General features: G+C 41.0%; 1 protein-coding gene and 1 long non-coding RNA gene across 2 annotated transcripts in view; one reads left to right on the top strand and one right to left on the bottom strand.

Annotated features, from left to right (window-relative positions):
- The window catches only part of LOC115223410 (otoferlin-like), a 63,271-nt gene that overhangs the window by 909 nt on the left and 57,362 nt on the right, over nucleotides 1-5,000 (top strand). The window lies entirely within an intron of this gene.
- The window catches only part of LOC118767570, a 5,694-nt gene continuing 1,846 nt past the window's right edge, over nucleotides 1,153-5,000 (bottom strand). Inside the window, exons 2-3 of the long non-coding RNA XR_005003490.1 lie at nucleotides 1,867-1,873; nucleotides 1,153-1,318 (exon numbers count right to left, since the gene is read on the bottom strand). This is a non-coding gene — a long non-coding RNA (uncharacterized LOC118767570). The remainder of the gene's footprint in view (nucleotides 1,319-1,866; nucleotides 1,874-5,000) is intronic.

The following is a 5,000-nucleotide window of genomic DNA, read 5'->3' as shown; positions in this document are numbered from 1 at the left end:
ATGCTATTAAGCATTCTTGTCCAGCATGCTAACAATTCAGTCAGCTTGCTGCTTTAATAGTAAAATATAATAATAATAATAATAATAATAATAATAATAATAATAATAATAATAATAATATAATAGACTGTCCCAATCAATATAAACGTATCTGTCAAGACCTACCAAAAACTGAGCAAATATAAAGACCTTGAAATAGAAATCAGCAAAATGTGGAACCTGAAGACTAAAACAATACCTGTTGTCATAGATGCCCTGGGAATGATAGCAAAAGGGGCTGATTGCTACCTAACTCAGATACCAGGAAACCCAAACATGGCAGAAATTCAAAAGATAGTGCTCATGGGAACTGCTCATATCCTACGCAAAATACTTTCTATGTAGTCTCAAGGTTTAAAACAAACATAATTTTTTTTTTAGACATCCACTAGTACAACACCAAAAAAAACAGCAACCAAATATATGGCACACTAGGCATAACAACAACGTGAACTTCCAACCTGTTGTCTCTTGAGGTCTCTGGATGAGACTTGGAGCCAACTTGTACAAATATAAAGCAAAAGTCAAACAGAATAATAATAAATGTGATGACAATAATAATAAACGTGATAATAATAATTAAAATGTGATAATAATAATAATAATAATAATAATAATAAACGTGAAGGCACATGGTTTAGTGGTTAGGGTGTTCAGCTCATGATCACAAGATTGCAAGTTCGGTTTCCAGTGGCATGTTGTGTCCTGTGTGTGGCCTAGTTGTTAGGGTGTTGTTCTTACAATCACCTGATAATGGGTTTATTTCACAGATCAAGTGGTGTGCTGCACTCTTGAGCAAGTCACTTCATTTCACTTTACTCCTGTCCACTCAGCTATAAAGTGGAAGCATGTGGTTTAGTGGTTAGGGTGTTGGACTCATGATTGCAAGATTGTGGTTTCAGTTCCTGGACCAGGCAGTTCATTGTGTTCTTGAGCAAAACACTTCATTTCATATTGCTCCAATCCACTCACCTGGCAAAAATGAGTAATCTTATGGCAGACCAGCTTCCCGTCCAGGTGGGGAATCTATACGCCATGGAAACTGGGAAACTGACCCTTATGAGTTGACATGATTCAATATGATAACCTTTACCTTTACTCAGTTATAAAGGGATAACCCCGTGACAGAATAGTCTTCCAATCAAGGGGAATGTTGGCCTGCTCGCCTAGCCAGCAGGGTGGCATCATTCAAAAGCTAAAACCATGCAAAGTGCATTGTGACCAGCGATGTGTGACAATATCTAATAGTCTGGTCGATAACGACCACATAATATATACACTCATAAATACATGCACTTGTTTGTTCTTATCATTGGTAGCATTAGTACATATTACAGCTTCATCATTTAATGTCTGCTTTCCATGCTGGCATGGGTTGGACGGTTTGGACATGGAGCTGGCCAACAGGGTGCTGTCCAGACTCCAACTGTCTGTTGTGGCATGGTTTTATACATACATAAATAGCATGCAAATTCTGACAGTGCTATAGAAATAATTGAAACACATGCTGCACCTATGACCAGCTGGTGGAAGATCTGCCTGGGGTTAAAATAGTAGTAAAACAGCCATATTGATGTGGCGATTAACTTCACTTGTTAGCATAATTACTATTTCATTATTTACATTATTTACATGATTTACATTTGCCGGATATTTGTCCCCATCTTGTTTGTTGTTAACACAACGCTTCAGCTGATATAACCTCCAGCCTTCATCAGGTGTCTTGGGGAAATTTCGAACCTGGGTTCTCATTCTTAAGGTATTTTTCGATGTTATTGTTGTTATTATTATTATTATTATCATTCAGGTCACTGCCTGGAATCGAACTCGGAATCTTGGGGTTAGTAGTCCGCGCGCTTAACCACTAGGCCATATGCCCAAAGTTTTACTGAAGTTTTACAATTAGCTACTTTGCTTGTTGCAAATGACTGGGACCTTCAGCAAGGTACCGTGAAACCATAGTTGTGGCAGATACTGGTGTCATGCAATTCGCACCTGTGCTGGTGGCACGTGAAAGCACCCATTATGCTCTCAGAGTGATTGGCATTAGGAAGAGTATCCAGCTGTAGAAACCATGCCAAATCAGACTGGAGCCTGGTGCAGCCTCTCAGCTTGACAGCCATGGTTAAACCATCCAACCCATGGCAGCATGGACAATGGATGTTAGATGCTGATGACAATGATGATGATGCTGGCAGTTTGACAAAATCTTTATATTCTTTAACCATATTCATCTATCAAGACTGATACCAAGCCTCTTAACTTCATAAACTATTCACTGTTTATCATTTCATCATCATCATCATCTTCATCGTTTAACATTCGCTTTCCATGCTGGCCTGGGTTGGACAGTTTGACTGGGGAATGGCAAGCCAGAAAGCTGCACCAGTCTCCAATCTGATCTGGCAAAGTTTCTATGGCTGGATGCCCTTCCGCACGCCAACCACTCTGAAAGTGTAGTGGGTGCATTTTACATGCCACTGGCATGGGAGCCAATCAGGTGGCACTGGCATCAGCCACGTTCGGATTGTGCTTTTTAGATGCTACCGGCACAGGAGCCAGTCGGGGCAGGAGTGCTATTTAGTAAATAGAAACAGGAGGACTGTCTCATAACAACACAACACACATTTTGATAGTGTGGTTCCTTGTTACCAATGCACAGTAAATGACATGGCAATATGGAGGTAGTTATGCAACAATGTAGAATTATGTAATATCGCGTAATATCACATGGAGAACAAACAAACAAATAAATAGCCATGCTATTGACATGTATGAAATGATGTTTTGAGCTATCCATTCTGGAGTACTATTTTTTGCTGATTCTACCACTATTGTATCTGAAAATTATATCTATACACACGCTCCCGCCCACGTTGCTGCACTTGCCATTACCTCTCCAACACCACCCTCCTCACTGGCACCCATCATCAACTCCTTCACCTGCACCTCCAGCAATATCATCTATTGCATCTCTTACTCTCTCTGCCATTCCCTGTACATCGGACAAACGGGACGCCGCTTGGCTGACCGGTTCGCGGAACACCTCCGTGACATCTGCCTTGCCAATGACACACTGGTCTCACGCCATTTCCACTCCACTGGTCACTCCTTGCAACACCTGTCTGTGTTCGGTTTGTCCTTGCACAGAGGTCATCCGGATTCCCGTTTGCGCCGTGAACAGGGATTAATCTTCTCTCTTAGCTCTTTTACACCATTTGGTCTCAACTCTCCCCCCTCCTCATCTAACCTCCCCCCGACTCCTACTTCTCTTCAGTCCTTCATCTTTTCACCCCTACTCTCTTTCCCTCCTCTTCCCGTCTTCCCTCCTCTTCCCGTCTTCCCTCCTCTTCTTTCCTCTTTCTTCTTCCCTCTTCCCCTTCTCTCTTTCTCTCTGCTCCCTCACTCTCATTCTTTCCCCCCTCTCTCCCCTCTCCCTATCCTCCCCCCTCCTCTCCCCTCCTTTCCCATCCCCCTCCTCTTCTACTCTCCTTCTTTCTCCCCTCCCTCTCCCTCCTCCCTCCTCTTCTCCTCTTTCATTCTCTCCCCCCTCCCACCCTCCACTCTCATCACATCTCATCTCACCCTCACCCCCTCCTTCTTTCCTTCTCTCCCCTCTCCCCCTCCCCCTCATCTCACACTCCTCACTCTCCACCTTTCCTCTTCTCCCTCCTCCCTCCTCTTCTCCTCTTCCTTCTCCCCCCTCTTCCCCCTCTATCCTCCCCCATCTCTCCTCCCTCCTCCCCCCTCCTCTCCTCTCTCTACACTACACCATACGACATTACACATCACATCATACATACATACACATGTCCAGACCTTTCATACGCACTACATACTCTCTCATACACACATGCACCCTTATGTTGGCACGAAGTCATTTGACTCTGTTATCTCCCTTACATTCGCTCTCACGTCTGATCTCTGACTTCTGGCCGGAATCAGATCGCCATGTTGACTCGCTAGCTTCTGCATGCATTTTTTTTCTCTCCTTGTTTCTCTCCGTGTTTCTTTTCTGTGTATCTTTCTGTTGAAGAGCGTAGGCTCGAAACGTAAAAGACTTGTTTTATTTATATTCCTGAGTGCCATACTAATACAATTGTTTGTTTGTACTCCACTTGCCTTCGTTTTTTGTTTATTTTCATAAAGCTTCCCGTTATATTATATATATATAATTATATATATATACACACACACACAGATATATATACACATGTATTTATATATATATATATATATAAAATAAATATAAGAGAGTGGTCACTATATGGCTCACTCTAGCACCAGTTAATCCAAAAGGTTTCAACCACAAAAATACATGTTTCCCATGAAAGTCAGTACGATTGTTAGCTCACACGGACAGGGCAAATAAAAAATAACAAAAATACAGATTATTTTGGGACAATTGTTTTGCTATTAATGAATTAAATGTAATTTTATTACTTACAAAAAAATCCACTTGTAGCTCGTCGTGGATTTCATCCAGATAGTTTTGGCTGACGAGCTACAAGTGGATTTTTTTTGTAAGTAAAATTACATTTAATTCATTAATAGCGAAACAATTGTCCCAAAATAATCGTATTTTTGTTATTTTTTATTTGCCCTGTCCGTGTGAGTGTGTGAGCTAACAATCGTACTGACTTTCATGGGAAACATGTATTTTTGTGGTTGTTGAAACCTTTTGGATTAACTGGTGCTAGAGTGAGCCATATAGTGACCACTCTCTATATTTATTTTGTAAAAATATTATAATATATTATAAAATATTATAATAATCCAGGTTTCTCGGAGCACTAGGCCACTTGGTGTTGAATAGATATACTATTAAATTAGTATCTAATTCTCTCACCCTTATTAATTAATTATAATTATGCTACATTTATTTCTAAATGCAGTCTTTGTTTTCCGTGAAAGTTTGGCGCGCTGTTAGTTGGGGCATTTTGAATATAACGTCGGATGTA

This window comes from Octopus sinensis, linkage group LG23 (genome assembly GCF_006345805.1).
Source record: "Octopus sinensis linkage group LG23, ASM634580v1, whole genome shotgun sequence".
NCBI lineage: Eukaryota > Metazoa > Mollusca > Cephalopoda > Octopoda > Octopodidae > Octopus > Octopus sinensis.
The sequence above is the reverse complement of the archived record's forward strand: the minus strand, read 5'-3'. Positions and strand labels throughout refer to the sequence as shown.